General features: G+C 56.7%; 2 non-coding genes across 2 annotated transcripts; both read left to right on the forward strand.

The window, feature by feature from the left end:
• Positions 1 to 3,291: 3,291 nt before the first annotated feature.
• On the forward strand, positions 3,292 to 3,481 carry LOC137141076 (U2 spliceosomal RNA). Its single transcript, XR_010916531.1, has one exon. It is a non-coding gene; the product is annotated as a U2 spliceosomal RNA (small nuclear RNA).
• Positions 3,482 to 5,715: 2,234 nt separating this feature from the next.
• Positions 5,716 to 5,905, forward strand: LOC137141070 (U2 spliceosomal RNA). Its single transcript, XR_010916530.1, has one exon. It is a non-coding gene; the product is annotated as a U2 spliceosomal RNA (small nuclear RNA).
• The last annotated feature ends 9,607 nt before the right edge of the window (positions 5,906 to 15,512 follow it).

Genomic DNA, 15,512 nt, shown 5'->3' on the forward strand with positions numbered 1-15,512 from the left:
CGCTTGCAGGGGACCAGCTGTATCCCTGAAGCAGGAGATTTTGGACATAAGATATAGGAGCAAAAGGCACCCCCAGGCCACTGATCCCAGCCTCTCATAGGGGCAGTGCTTGCGAAGAAGAGAGACAGCCCAAAATTTGCCTTAACTCCTCTGTACACACCCTTCCCAGAGAAAAGGTCAAAGGTTTTGCCATTCCAGAGCAGGTCAGTGCGAACCACTGCGGGGGGCCCTGGACCTTCCACCTCACCTGGGCAGCGCACTCCGGCAGATGGGGCCACAGACCAGGGGCTGCTCTCGGGCGCCCGGCCCTCTGCCTGGGCTCACTGCTGTGCTGCTGCTGGTGACAGCGCTGCCTTCAGAGCCGCGCGGCCGGAGAGCAGGTTATTCATGAGCACATGAGCATGAGCAAAACACCCACCCCAGAGTGCGCTGGGCCGTGTGCTTTGCCTCCGCTCCTCACCTTGCGGCGTGCAAGTCTGACAAACAAACGTTCCTTTAACCCGCCGCCCCCCCCCTCTGCTGCACCCCACTCACAGCACCCCGAGTTCAGAGGTGCTCACAGTTGAGTTCCCCTCCCACCTCTGGAGGGAGGGATGGGGGATGAGCAATCCCTCAGGAACTGTGTTGCTCTGCATCCCCGCCCACTGCTGCCGCTGCGCTGCTGTTCCACCCGCCGCTGCTGGCCGCTGCGCCATCGCTTTCTCTGCTCCGCCTGCCGCTCGGCTGCAAGCTCTGCGCTGCCCTGGCTCGAGGTCCCACCGCTGCACCCGGCTCTCGGTGATGTCAGCACTTCACGGGGGAACCTCGTGGCTGGTGCAGGCCGAGCAGTCACTGAAACACGACCTCAGAGCAGGGCGAGGGCTGGGCACTTAGGCCTGGTTACCAGCGAGTTCAGCTCTAGGGATCATTGAACAGAGCAAAAGATTCTTGACTGAGTCTAGTCAGCTCTGTCCTTACATAGCAGAGAGCCGAAGGGCCAGATGGGTGCAGAGCTCCTAGACAGGAGCCCCCACACCAGCAACACCCGGCCCAGCCTTTTCCTTTCCTGCTTGGATTTGGCACCTACCTCCTGCTTAGCGAGTGCAGTGCCACAGACACGCCACCTCGCGCCAATCAGTCGCCACAGACGCGATTTCTAAGTGAAGTGACCCCTGGCCCGGGAGCTGGGACAGAACTCTCCAATGGCAGGAGTTCTTTCTTCCAGCTGAGTTTTATCCCCAGATCACGGGTCAAGGATTCATTGTACTTAGACATTGCTGTGGTGGCTGAGGAGATGACTGGCTGGGGTGACCGGACCTTCCACTGTCAGCCCTGCTGTCAGCCCCTGCCTGGGGCTCCCCTGCCAGCCTGGGAAGTGGGAGAGGGGCCCCACTGCAGCCCCCCCCCCCAGGCCTGGGCAGGGTGAAGAGCCCTCAGGAGCAGAGCTGAGGCTGGGAGAACAGAACTGTGGCCTGGGCAGTGGAGGGGTGCTGAAGTGGGGGGCGGGGTGGGGCTGACAGGGTAGAGGGGCTGTATTGATGGTGGGTTCTGAGCAGATGGGGTGAGTGCTGGGATGGTGAACTGAGGGTGCTGGGGGTCGATGGGGTGGCAGGGTGGAACTGACGGAGTTGTGATGATGGGAGACTGAACTGAACTTAGGGGGGACCGAATTGAGGGAGTTGGAAGGGGACACAACTGATGGGGGACTGGAGGACAGAATTAATTGCTGGCAGGAGATGGGCAGATGTGGGGTGAGAGCTCCTGCAGAAGGGACCAAAATGACGTTCTCCTGTACACGTGGGAGAGTGGCCGACACAACGGTCACACGTGCACACCCTGGGGATGAGTCAGGGGAGGTCGAACATCAAGAGACTGACCTAAAAAGCACAATAGCAGTTTTTTAAAAATAAGCCTCATGATTTTGGGGCCAATTTCATGGTTTTTGATCTCTTGAAGTTGGCAGTACTGAGTTAGGAAGGCAGGAACCAATCAGCAGGGCCACGCCTGGGCTTTTAGTCTCCCAGGATCTGCATTCTGCAGGATGGGATCTAATTAAGGAGCTCTGTAGGGAGAGATGAGAGAGAACTTTTCACCTGGTAGTGAGGTTAGCAGGGAACCACATGGAGTCAAAATGCAGCTCCAGACCCTCCACATTCTCTTAATTTGATTTAAGGGGAGACTCTGAGGTTTGAGAAATATTGTTGTAAGTTCCAGAGAGGTAGCCATGTTAGTCTGTATACAGCAAAAACAACGAGAGTTCTGTAACACTTTAAAGACTAACACATTTCATTTCAGCAGGCATAAGCTTTCGTGGGCTTCAACCCACTTCTTTAGATGCAAGTAACAGAAACAATACAACAAATATAGGCAACATATATAGGAGGCAACATGTACATATCCAAGGGCAGTGACAACAATGGGGTAGGTGGATGAAAGCCGGGTACTTGAGGCCTAATGACAGCCATTGAGTAGGAGGTGAGAATGGGTGATCAGAGGAAATTACTTCTTGAAATGAGATAGCCATTCCAAATCTCTGTTTAAACCCTGTTTGAATGTGTCAAGTCTGCAGATAATTTCTAACACAGCAGTTTCTCTGGTCCTAACCACATCAATCATACCATAAGGGGCTCATTCACCTGCACATCCACTAATGTTATATATGCCATCATGTGCCAGCAATGCCCCTCTGCCATGTACATTGGCCAAACTGGACTGTCATTACGCAAAAGGATAAATGGACACAAATCAGACATAAAAAATAACAACATCCATAAACCAGTGGGAGAGCACTTCAATCTCCCAGGACATTCTATCTCTGACCTGAAAGTTGCTATTCTCTCACAAAAAAAACTTCAAAAACGGACTTCAAAGAGAAACTGCTGAGCTCGAAATCATCTGCATCATGTGCGGGTGTGTATGCAGATCTAGATGCGAGAGGAGGATTGTGAGAGCAGGAGTGGGCTGCCAAGTGGGGCCCAATTGGCCATCCGGGGCTCAGCGGTGAGAAAGGTGCAGCCGAGGCCCATGGTGGGGCAGCTCTCAATGGTCAGGGCCGGTGGGCGGGGATTGTGGGAGGGCCAAGGTGGGCTCCACTGTGTGCTGAGAGTGTGGGGGAAGCGAGGGCCAATGGTAGTGGGAGGCCTAGCAATTCATACTTAATTAATAGGGCAGACACCATGGTCATGAAGGTAGTTTTTCAATAGATTATGCTTTCTTTATACTCTCTAACTTCTAGCTAAACTCTGTACCTACTGATAATCTGTACATCGTGCCTAAATATCCAGGAACTTCTTTGCTTAAACTCTATATTTAATTTTTTTTAAAGTTGATGTTTAATAAAATCTTTTGAATTTGTTCTCATCAGTTCAAAATCTGACATGTTCTGTGTCTGAGAACTCTATATAAAATGGGTTTTTAGAAAGGGAGATGGAATAGTGGCTTGCTCCATCCACTCTATGCATCAACCTGGTACTGCAGTATTTCCAGACATGGTGCACCTTGCTGTGGGGAGAACAATCTGGTGAAAAGCAAAGGAAATATTTGTGGTGCAAATGTGCTTGTGGTCTTTTGATATTGTATTCAAGTGCTAGTTGAACTCTTCTTTCTTGTTTTTTGTAGTTTAGTAAGTAGTTGTTTCTGTGGGGCTTTAGTCTCTGGTTTCTCAACAGGAGAGAGCTGCGGTTCCCTGCCTTTCCCCGCATCTGGGTTTAATTTAGAGAACAGTCTCTGCAAATGTGTTGCCCAGACTAGACAGAGTTTGTAGGAGCAGAAGAAGAGCGAGGTTGTGGCCCTTTGAGTCAGACTCCTAGAGTTTGAAGCCAGACAGGAGAGGTGCGCTGTGTAGGGGAGTCACAGAGAGGGCAGATTTCTGAGGGTGGTGCTGATGATGGGGGGCGTTTGTTCTGAGGGGATCCGCCGTGGCGAAGGTGCCACTCAACAGGGCAGACAACAACATCAGGCAGCTGGTAAAGAAATGGCTGTTCCTCCCCCAGAGAGCCAGCAAGGAGCTGATCTACATCTCTCGCAGGCAGGGTGGTGCCAACATTCCCTGCACGGGTGACCTCTGCGACATTGCGGTAATCACTCATGCCTTCCACCTGCTGACATGCCCTGACATCACAGTAAGGAACAGCGCAACGAAAGCCGTGCACGACATAAAGAAGCAAATTGGCAAGACATCGCCAAGACATCGCCATGTACCTAAGCGGCTCGCTGGCTGGCGAATTTGGACGGGACGGGGGCGACATCGTTTTGCTCTGGACCCGCGCTCGCAATGCCGCACGACGCCAGGGGAAGCGCATTGGCTGCCGCTGGAAGTGGTGTGAATAGTGTCAGGAGCTGGGAGTCCTAGTGCCACAGATCAGGACCGCTGACACCTCCATCACCTCGGTAGCCAGGGGCATGCTGGAGAGGACCCTGAAGGCCACCATCCACACGCTATATGTGGAAAACCTAAAGCGAAAGCCAGACCAAGGCAAGGCCTTCGAACTGACCAGCAAGTGGGATGCCTGCAACCACTTCGTCCCCGGGGGCAGCTTCACCCGGTTCGCTGACTGGAGGTTCATCCACCGAACCCGGCTCAACTGCATCCCGCTGAATGGAGCTGTCCACCATGGGAACCGGAACAAGCGTTGCAGGAAGTGAAGCTACAGCAACAAGACCCTGCTCCCCGTCCTCTGCAGCTGCAAGCTCCTCTCCAGAGCCTGGCAGTGGCACCACAACACCATCCAGAACTGCCTGGGGAAAGCCATCCCGCCGCACCTGGGGAAGGTCGCAGTGAATTCCGCCATCCTCGGAAGCGACAGCCGGCTGCGGTCGGATGTCGTCATCACCAATGAGGAGCAGAAAAAGATCGTCATGGTAGACGTCATGATCCCCTTCGAAGACAGGACCCCGGACTTCCGTGAAGCCCGAGTTTATAAGTGTAGGAGAGTGAAGAGTTAAAAGCTGGACAAGTAATTGGGCCTAAGCTACAGGGAATGGATTCATGGCACAGGTGAACCTTGTTTTTCTTATTTGGTGGAATGTTTAGCTAGAGTCTGTTCTCTCTCTTCTTTCCCTCCCTTTCTAGTGATTTCCCAAGGAGTGAAAGTAACAAATCACTATTCTCCCTCTTGCCAAGGTTTTTGCTGGGAATACAGCATTATCTTTTTCCCTCTCTTGCATACAGCATATTTTAAAGAATATTAGTAAGTTTCAAGGTAAGGTGCCTGCGCTCTGTGCAATAACCCTGTAAACAACAAATGGGCGGGTATAATTGTAATCATTATGGAGGAATTAATATTCGTTTTGTAGGCATTAATATAACTAAATAAGGGTCTATGGGGAGTGGCTGGGAATGTATACATTTACAGACTGTTATGGATAAAAGGATTGTAAAGTAACCCCTCGTTGCTCACTCCCGGTGTGGAGGTGGAACGAGGAGGCAGTAAAGGTTCCATCTCCCCAATCCACCCCCGGGACAACCTGTTTGATTATTTCTAACAATAAGGACACCCTGGCCGACACCCTGAGAGCGAAGGGCTACGAGGTGGTGACAGAGGCTCTGATCATTGGAGCGCTGGGCGCTTGGGACCCCTGCAACGAGCGTGTGCTGCAAGCCTGTGGAATCGGTTGGTGCTACGCCTGGCTCATGCGGCGCCTCATGGAGTCGGACACCATCAGATGCTCCAGGGACATTTACATGGAGCACATCACTGGACACCGGCAGTATAAAGACAAACAGGCTGGAGCGCCATCGTGAATCGGCGACGAGATGGGAATCAAAAGCCTTTCTCTGTTCTTATCAGTTTAATATCTGATATGTTCCCGATTTGAGATCTCTATATTAAATGGATTTTTAAAACGGAGATGGAATAGGAGTTTGCTCCATCCACTCCACGCATCAGCCTGGTACTGCAGTACTTCTGGGAATGGTGCATCTTCCCTTGGGGAGAACAATCTGGTGAAAAACAGAGAAAATACTTGTCTACGCCCCCCCCTTCCTTCCTGGGATCGTACCGGGGCCTGTTCCCACCACGGAGGTCTCAGAACTGGGGGACAGACGCCCATAAAGGGGTTGATCTATCTCCATCTTTCGAAGGGTCCCCCCCAGCCATGCTCCATTGTTCACCCTTTCCCTTCCTGTCCACCCCACCCCCAGAGAGATCAAGGAGAGACCTTTGATTCCCGCTCCACCCTCTGCCTTCTCCCCTGCAACGTTCACTCCTGTGCTCCCCCAGATTTGTCCCTGAGGCCGATCCCATCAGGGCGAGGGCAGCGGCTCCATTACCTGGGCTGACACCAAGGCGGCCTATTTCCAGGGGTTCCGGGATTGGGGCACGCAGCCCGTTTGCCCAGGCTGGTCCCCAGGCCTCTCCATCACCTACAGCCCCTGGCTCAGCGGCTCCTTTTGGCAGAGCCCGGCGCTGGCCCGGGGACGGGGGCCGGTTCCAGCCCCACAGCGGCTGGGCTGCGGGGAGGGGGTGCCCCGCACTGCCTGGCTGGGGACGCAGAAACGGAGCAGCAGGCAAGCCGGGCTGTGGATGCGGCAGGCTCTGACCTAGGAAGCCCAACCCCTAGACAGGATGCGGAGCCACTTGCGGGCAGCACAGCCCCCCGGGCCAGTGCATGTTTCAGCATCTGCTAAGCGAGCTCCTTGCTGGGCCAGGCCGGGCTCAATGGGGCTTTCTAATAATTCCAGCACAAGCCTCTGCCCTGGCTGGTGTGAGGCTCTGACTGTAGCCAGGGGCATATTTTAACACTGGATGGTGTGTGTGTGTCTCCGGGCAGGGGGGCATCAGCCTTTATTGGCATTTACCAATAAAACTGTCACAGTTTCAGTGGCTTGGCTGGGCCCCCCCACTGTTGTTAGTTCCCAGGGTGGGGGCTGAACAGGGGAATGGGCCCTTCACACATAGATCCCATGCTGGGTGCCTGGGAGTAGGGGCTGCCCCCCCAAGCCATGGGCCTGATCCTGTCCGGGGGGGACCCTTGATTAGGAATGGCCGAATCTGGGGCTTTACCTGGGGTGACTGACTGACAGCAGACTTTGGCCGGGCTCAGGGCAGAGGTGTTCCTCCCACCCTTCCATCCCAGAGCCGGATAGAACCCAGGAGTCCTGGCTCCCAGCCCTGTGCCCAGTGGGGTCCCCAGGCACCTCGGCCTTACCCAGTGTTTCATGAAGGGCTCGGCCAGCTCCCGGTCCTGCACTCAGCAGTCTCAGTCGTCCTGGCTGTAGATTATAGCGAGTGGAAAGCTGGGAACTATTTTACCACTTGCCATTCACATGTGATTAATCTCTAATTGACATTTAGTCTAGCCCCGCTCACCAGCTCACAAACACTGAGACCACTTTATCCATGTTACCCGACACACACACTGAGTCATCAATGCCAGTACCAACCAAAGGCACAAACCAATATATTCTGAACGTGAGCAGCTTCCCGGCAGCACCCGATTGCCCAGACATTTGCTCTCTTCCTCCGCTTCTTTTGTCTATTCATTGCCTTTCCCTTTCTTTCTTCCCCCTGCTCTTAACTTTCCACCTTTCTCTATTCCCTGCCCCTCCCTGTAACGGGTTCGCTCCCTGTCCCCGTTTCCCCAGAATGAGTCTCATGCAGAAGCGGAGGAAATTTGGTGCAGCAACATTTCGGATGGATTTTGTTTGACTGCTTCAAATAGCGCCATCAAGCGACTTTCCAGGGTTTCTCTGCCCACTTTCTGCTATGGAAGGGGGGGTCTGGCCAGAGGAGCCAGGTGTGCAGGCACATGTGCATAGGTGGGAGCGGAGCATTGTGGGAGCAGGAGCAGGCGACCGATCCAGGCCCATTTGGCCCCCCCACAGGCTGGGTGGTGAGAAGGGAGCCAGCCGGGACCGTGGTGTCGGCAGCCGGGGATGGTGGTTGGGGATTGCGGGGGGCCGAGGCGTGCCCCACCATGTGCTGAGAGGTGGCGGCAGGGACTCAGTGACTCATACTTACCTGGCAGGGGATACACCGATGGGATTTTCCCAGTACCAGAGGCACGGACTGCACCCCCGAAGATTTAATGGATTGCGGACCAGGTCCCACCTGGAGACTCCATGGGGCCCAATAATGCCATTGTTACGGCCATTGTCCCTGGGGCCAGCGTGGGGCTAACTGTGCCATGGGCTCTGGCACTTTATGGGGGCATCGACTCGCCCGACAAGTGTCTGCCCTGGGAGACCCTGAGGCATCATCGGAGTCAGAGGCCCTGGACCTGGGGTACTGTGTATGTCCCCGGTCACGGGCACCCTTCCGTGCCAGGGACCACCCCCTTGACACCTCCGACCTGAAGGACGATGAGGACTGCCTCCGTCACCGCGAGCGGTGCTGATGAGCAGGATCGCGCTCTGAAGAGCTGGCGGTACTGGAGCATTGTCTCGGTACCAACGATTTCCAGCGCCACTTGCTTTGCGGCTCTGTGGAAGCCTTTGGTGCTGTCCCAAACTCCTCGGTACTGAGCCAGACTCCAGCGACCGGGTTCTGCGCTGTCTCAGTGCAGGCAAACTCCTCGGTGCCAGAGAGCGGGAACAGGAGCTGTCCGAGCGCCGCCTGGCAGACATTGACCAGTGCCACCTCCTGGCTTGCGCTGCCTCCAGTGCCGGGGATCGACGTCAGCGACAAGAACTTGTTGGTGCAGGTTGGCTTGATGACACCGACCTGGTGCGACTACTAGGGGAACGGCTCTGCTCCACCCTAGGTGACCGTCTGGTGGGAGATCTTCCTCCCCATACCGGGGATCTCCTCCATCTTTCAGGGCGACCCAACGCGGGTTTCCCCTATGACACTGGCCCCTTCTCCCTCGGCGGAGGGTGGGGTGGAGGCCACATAGGCAAGGCCAACAAGGCTCTTGCCACCTGAAAAGCCTCCAGTGTCAATGGTGTTGGCAGGGGCATTCTCCCACTCCCAGGAGTCAGGGGAGGCCCCCTAAGAGGAGATGCAGGCACTGGAGAAAGAGTCTCAATGAGCCGATGTCGGTGCATCTCCGCACTCAACCCGCCCGTACTGATGGCGCAGGAGAGTGTCCCGCTCCGCGCGCTGCTTCCTCGTCTTCTTCGGTACCGGTGAAGTTGTACGGTGCCGATTTGCGGGCGGTGCTGACAGCGCGCTCAGCAGGTTGGCTTGGACGCCGGGCAGAGCGCTGCCTCCATCAGCACGGCTTTCAACTGGATTTTTCATGGCCCGACCCCGCGAAGTCCCAGCAGGGAACTGCCTTATCTCTAACTACACTTAACAACACTTAACTAACTGAAACTGAACTCAGAGAAGGAACAAGTCCAAAGAAGGGGAATAGTACTTGCTGTGAGCAAGGCTAGTTCCAGCAACCGTCACGGGCGGAAAGAAGGGGCGTAGGGCTGGCAGCGCCTCATATACCGTGGCATGAGCACGGGGCTCCAGGGGGCGCCAGAGCCGGCCCTACGGGATCTGCTAAGGGGAAAAAAATTCTGGGTAACCGTGCACAGAGGCGTGCAGACACCTATAGTGGAATGGACATGAGCAACACATCTCGAAGCATCAGTGAAGACAATAAGTAGAGCGAGAAGAGCAGCTGCACAACACGTCCATCTGGGCTGTTTATAACACATGGTCATTATGATACATGTGGAACTGAACAACCCGCTCTGACAGTTCTATGATTATTTTGTTAGGATAAATATTTTGCATTTCTTGAAATGACACCCTTGAAACACTAATGACGCTGTTTAGAGAAGTTAAATTTCAATGTACATGAAGTGAGTGAAGACAAAAAATAAATTTTAATTCCATTTCCAAAAATCTGCTTAGAGGCATGTTATTGCAATGTAAATTAACATATTGACACCTTGTTACAGTAATAACATTTTCTAAATTAGAACAATCTCTCTTTTTCCTCTCCAAATTTTACACTGAGATTTCACAGGGGTAGTATATTCTGACAGCAGTGAGCCCCGTCCGTCACCGTCTGCTACCCCTGGGTCAGGGGACGGGGAAGGTGAGGGGCAACAAAGTGTGAAGGGGCAAAAGACAGGAGCTGTCTGTCCATATTTCCTACCAGTATCACCCTGTGCTGGGAGCCGTTTGTCGTACTGCACCGGGGTGGGGCAAACACATTGGGAGGGAGGAAAAGCTGCCTGGGCTCCTTCCTGAGAGTAGGCCCCACCTCCCCCAGCCTGGCCCCTCGTTCACTCTCACCCCCTTCCCTTGGCACAGCTACCGAATCCCCTCCCCCAGCTCTCCCCACTCTCCCATCGCGCTGGGACCAGTTTCCCCCCAGGCTGAGGCTGCAGTGCAAAGCGGCCCGTACAGCAGGGCCCCAACGCTCCCAACCCTGCCCCCGCGCTGCCCCCTGGGGCTGTTTCACTCCCCCCATGGGCAGAGACTCAGGGGCTCTTGCTCCATGGGCCTCTCTCCCCTCCCCCTCATTACATCCCCCCAGAGTCTTCCTCATGTCAGCTGGGATCTTCCCTTCCTGTTGCTACAGCGCCCTCCCTGTCCCCACCTTCAGCCTCCACTTCTGACATTTCCCCCACCCAACCCACACCCCCCCTGCCCTGCCCCATAACCCAGCAGCTGGCTCCTCCTAACCTCCTTCTGCACCCCTCTCCCCTCCTCCATCTGACAGGTCTGGTGCTGGGACCTGAGGGGCAGGTGACGGGGGGCAGACAGGTGATGCCCTTTAGCCCCTCCCCTGGGCACAGGCCTGGGGGCTGCTCAGCCCTGGGAGGGGACAGTCTCTGCCGCGGGTGTCGCTGTCAGGGACTCAGATTCCCTCTGGCCTGGGCTGGGACCGGGCAGATGATCAGGGGAGCCGCGTTTTTAACCCCAGCACTGACACCAGTATAGAAATAAGGGCGAAGTGTCCCAGAGAAGGTGTCGGTGAAAGTGAAGAGCTGGGACCTGTCAGTCACATTGTAAAATGAGACCTCGCCCGCCTCATAGTCCAGGAAAATCCCCACCCGCCTGGGCCTGACGCTCATGGGGAGGATGGTCCAGGGGGAGGTGAGGGCCTTGTATTCCCCATCCCACAGCCCCATGGCCCAGTATCCATTCCCAGGTGTGAGTGTGACCGGCCCCTTCCTGCTCACAGATTCCCTACAAACACCCAGGTCCCATCTAGTCTTGTCTCCCACCTTCACCTCCCAGTAACGTCTTCCGCCCGGGAACCCCTCAGCGCCCAGCACACAGGGACAAGGATCAAATCTCTCAGGATTGTCGGGCAGATCCTGGCGTGTGTCTCCACGTCTCACACATTTCCGATCCTCAGACAGGACGAGTTTGGGATTTGCCGTGTCTGGATCCAGAGTCACGTCCACTGGGGAGAGAGTCACAGAGTCAGGGCCGGGGCAGGGGCTGGTCACGGGGATCAAAGGGAAATTAACCTGCATCCCCGTTAATGGCTGGGGGGGGGTTGTTGCCCGTTAAGGGGAGTCAGGGCCCCTCGGCCCAGGGGAGCAAACTTGAGGGGAAGGAGAGCAGGAGCGGGGGAGGGGTGGGAAGGTGTCAGCGGGGGCAGGGCAGGGCAGGGGAGTGCAGGGAAGGCAGCCCAGGGATGGGGGAGGGGACAGGCTGATGCTGGCAGAGGCAGAGGAGGGGCCGGGGAGCGGGGCAGGCACAAGGACAGTGGGGGCCAGGGAAGGAGCAGGCACCAGGAGTACAGAGGGGGGTGAAGGGAGGGGCAGGTTCCAGGGGAAAGGAAGGGGACAACCACAGGGGCAAAGGGAAGGAGGAGGGGGTGGGCTCCAGGGGGCAGAGGGGAGTCATGGGGAGAGTCATATGCCAGGGATGGGGGAATGAGGAGGTGGGCAGGCACCCAGGGGCAGAGGGGGTGGCTAGGGCAGGGGTGGTCACTGGAGGGCAGAGCAGGGTGAGGGGAGGGGCAGGTGCCAAGGGGCAGAGTGGGGTGATGGGAGGGGTGGGCACCAGGCAACCAAAGGGGACAAGAAAAGGGGCACAGAGGTGGGGGAGAGGGAAGGGGCAGGCAGGAGGGGACACAAGGGGAAACACAGGGAGACGGGGAGCCTAAGGAGGGGCTGACACAAGAGGGCTAGAGCGGGATGAAGGACGGGGCAGGCAGGAGGAGCAGTGAAAGGGGGGGCGGGCTCCAGGACACTAGCGGGGGTGAGGGAAGGGGCAGGCAGGCAGGGCAGAGGGATCTCAATGGCAGCGGCGCACACCAGGTGGGCAAAGGGGGTGCGTGGGAAGGCTCAGGTGACATGGGGACCGAGGGGAAAGACAGACTCCAGGGGGCACTAGGAGAGTAAGGAAAGGGGCAGTTGTTAATGGGGAGAAGGTGAGGATAGTACAGGTGGGTGCCAGGGCGCGGGGGGGGGGGAGGGGAGGCCGTGAGTGGAGGGGTAGCTGCAAAGAGGGCAGATAGGGGAGGGTCAGGTATGGGGGGTAAAATGGGGGGGTTGAGGGAATAGGTGATTACTAGGGGGGAGAGAGGGGTGTGGAGAAAGGTGGGCCTTGGGGGGCATATGGTAATTCAGGGAGCAGTGGGCTCCAGGGGTGGAAGAGGGTGGATGAGGGGAGGGGTGGGACCCAGAGGTTAAAGGGGGTGAGGGGAGGCACAGACAGCAGGGGGCCAATGTGGGGCAAGGGAAGGGGTGGGCACCAGGGGGTGAGGGTAGAGAGAGGCCTTAGGGGGTCAGAGGAGTGAAGGGAGGGGCTGGCACTAGGGGAATGGGGGGTGAGGGGAGGGGCAGGAGCTGGTGGAAGATTACCAAGGGGCAGGCACCAGGGCAGAGGGGTGGGCATGTGGCATGGGGTGATCAAGGGGGCTCATCAGGGGGTGGGAGGGCAAGGGAAGAGGTGGGTGCCAAGGAGATAGAAGGGGGAGGGGAGGGGTGATAGCCAGGGACAGAGGGGCAAGAGAAGGGGCCTGCAACAGTGGGGCGGGGGGGGCGAGCAGGCAGCAAAGGGGCAGGGGGAGGGGCAGGCATCAGACGGGAGCAAGAGAAAGGGGTTGGGGTCAGAGGGGCAGGCGGGAGCACCTGCTGGGGGACAGAAAAGGGGAAAGGACGGGGCAGGTAAAAGGATGGAGTGGGAAGGGTAGGAGTGGATTCCTTGGGCAGAGAGCGGGTGAAAGGAGGGTTGGGCACCAGGAAGGCAGAGGATGAGGGAAGTCATGGATGAAGGGGGGGCAGAGGGTGGTCGGGGGAGGAGGCATCAGGAGGGTAAAGTGGGGGAGGGTAAAGGGCAGGTACTGAGGGATTGAGGGGGGTTGAGCAGAGGGTCTGGCACTAGGGGGGCAGAGGAAGGTGAGGGAAGTTGTGGGCACCAGGGGGCAGAGAGGGGTGAGGAGAGTGGCAGGGGGCAGATGTAGCAGGGGCGTTGCGGGGGTGAGGAGAAGGGCGGGAGGCAGGACAGCAGACGAGGGTGAGGGGCGGGGTGGGCATCAAGGGCAGTGGCAGACACCAGGTTGTAGATTGGGGGGAGGCGAGGGTGGGGTGGGAGAAGTGGATGCCAGGGGTGGGGGTGGGGTGGGCACCAGGATGCAGAGGGTGGTTGGGGGAGAGGCAGGTGCAGGGAGTGAACGGAAGGTGGGTTCCAGGAGGAAGGGGGGAGGGGAAGGGCACATGTGAGGGAGGCAAAGGGGGAGTGGGGCAGGGCAGAGGAGAGGATAGAGGCAGAGAACAGGAGGGCCCAGGGGTGAGGGACGGGTAAGGGAGGGGCAGGAGCCAGGGGCCCAAGGGGGAGCAGGAGTTGGGGGGCACCAGTGGGGCAGAGAGGGCTGAGGGGGGGGCAGACCCCAGGGAATCTCTGTTGCTTTGGGGCCCTGTGTGGCTGGTTTGTTGCTAAGAGCAGGTCGGTGCCGTCCCCACACACACTGACCGGGCAGCCCTGCCCCAGGGGGCGCAGCTGGGACTCTCCATGTTGGCCAGCACCACGGGCCCCACCTTCCAGCCAGGCAAACCCCACAACCAGCCCCTCCCCTCGCCCGGCCCAGCCCCTCGCCCAGGGCACGGCTAGAGTGTCTGAGCTGGCGTCACTGGGCAGGGCAGTGGGGGGCGTTGGGGAGTGTATCTGCTTATTGGAGGGACCATGGGTCATTGCTAATGAGGCTGAGGCAGTGGGGAGGGGAGATGTGGGGGCATTTCCCCACTTACTGCCCCCTCCATCTGGGAGAAGCTGCACCGGATGCCAATCCCAGCTCACACCCGCGCAGCATCTACACTGGGTGTTTGCACCGACACGGCTGTGCCAGGGGCCGTCACCCCTCCCGTCACTGTGGTTATGGATCAATATTTACAGGGACACTGGAGCAGGGGATCTGGGCTCTGGGGCTCCCGGGTGGGGTTCGGGTGGGGCCCAACCCACTGGGCTGCAGAATCATTCTCACTCTCACGCTCTGGCCCAGGACTCATGTCAGTATTTAGACATCGAGGGGCGTCTGCAGCAGGAGATTTAGGACAGTTCTACACTAGCAAGCTGACACTGGCACAGCTGGACAGATAAAGCTGTGCTGCTGTAGGATCACTGTGTAGCTGCGTTATGCTGATGGGAGAGAGCTCTCCTGTCGACAAAATAAACCAGCTCAGTAACCAGCGGTAGCTGTGTCGGTGGGAAAGACACAGCGCTGTGCACACGAGCGCTCATGCCAGCAAAACTTATGTCACTCACGGATGTGTTTTTCTCACACCCCTGAGCGATAAAAATTTTGCTGACATAAGTGCTAGTGTAGACATGGCTTAAACTCACAGGGAGAGATTCTGTGCTCGAAGCCTGCAGCCCAGGGGCACATGAAGGCGAAGGTCTTTAAACCCCCACCTTCCCTGCATCCTCCTGATCCTGGGTGCTCCGGATGCTAAATCAGACCCCAGTTCAGCTCAGGGCTTGTCTGCAGGGGAAGGTTACACCAGTATAAGATAAGGTGGGAATTTAAACTGCTCATGTTATACCGGTGTAACGTCCCATGTCAGCGCTCTTATTTCATAATACAAGTGCATTTTTCTGGTACAGCTGATGCCTTTAGTTCCATCAGTCTTTCCCTGGGTCCTATGGGCAGCAGCGAGACCCAGAATCTCTGCAGCACTGGGCACTTTGGCCCCAACACAACCATTTTGTTCTCAGTCCTATTTCCCATATACTCCTACAACAGGGCTTGCGTGTGAGTCCTCAGAGGGCACCTGCAGCTGTTCTCTGCACTGCTGCACTGGAGAAATCCTCACCCGGCTGGATCCAGGCCTTTTGGAGCCATTTTACCCTGCTCTGGTCCTCTTACTGAACGGACGAGGAGACCTTAGTGCTGGTCCTGGCTCTGGTCTGACATTGGGCGTGTCTCTGTGCCTCAGTTCCCCTTCTGTAACACTGAAAGAATGGCAACTTCCTCCTTTGGAAAGCACTTTGCAAGCTCTGGCTGAATAACTCCATATAAGAGCCAAGTGCTGTTCCCTTTTGTAAAGACGTGTAATGCTAACAGTTCACAGCCCTGGGGGACAGAGCAGTGATGGGATTTTCACCGGGAGCGGGTACGTTTACTTCACAATCTTTTCCAATGTTAAATGACCAAAGGCAGCATCTCTGACTGTAACTGCTCCCTATTCTATA

This window comes from Emydura macquarii, unplaced genomic scaffold (assembly GCF_026122565.2).
Source record: "Emydura macquarii macquarii isolate MOO-44397 ecotype Brisbane River unplaced genomic scaffold, CSIRO-AGI_Emac_v2 contig_347, whole genome shotgun sequence".
NCBI lineage: Eukaryota > Metazoa > Chordata > Testudines > Chelidae > Emydura > Emydura macquarii.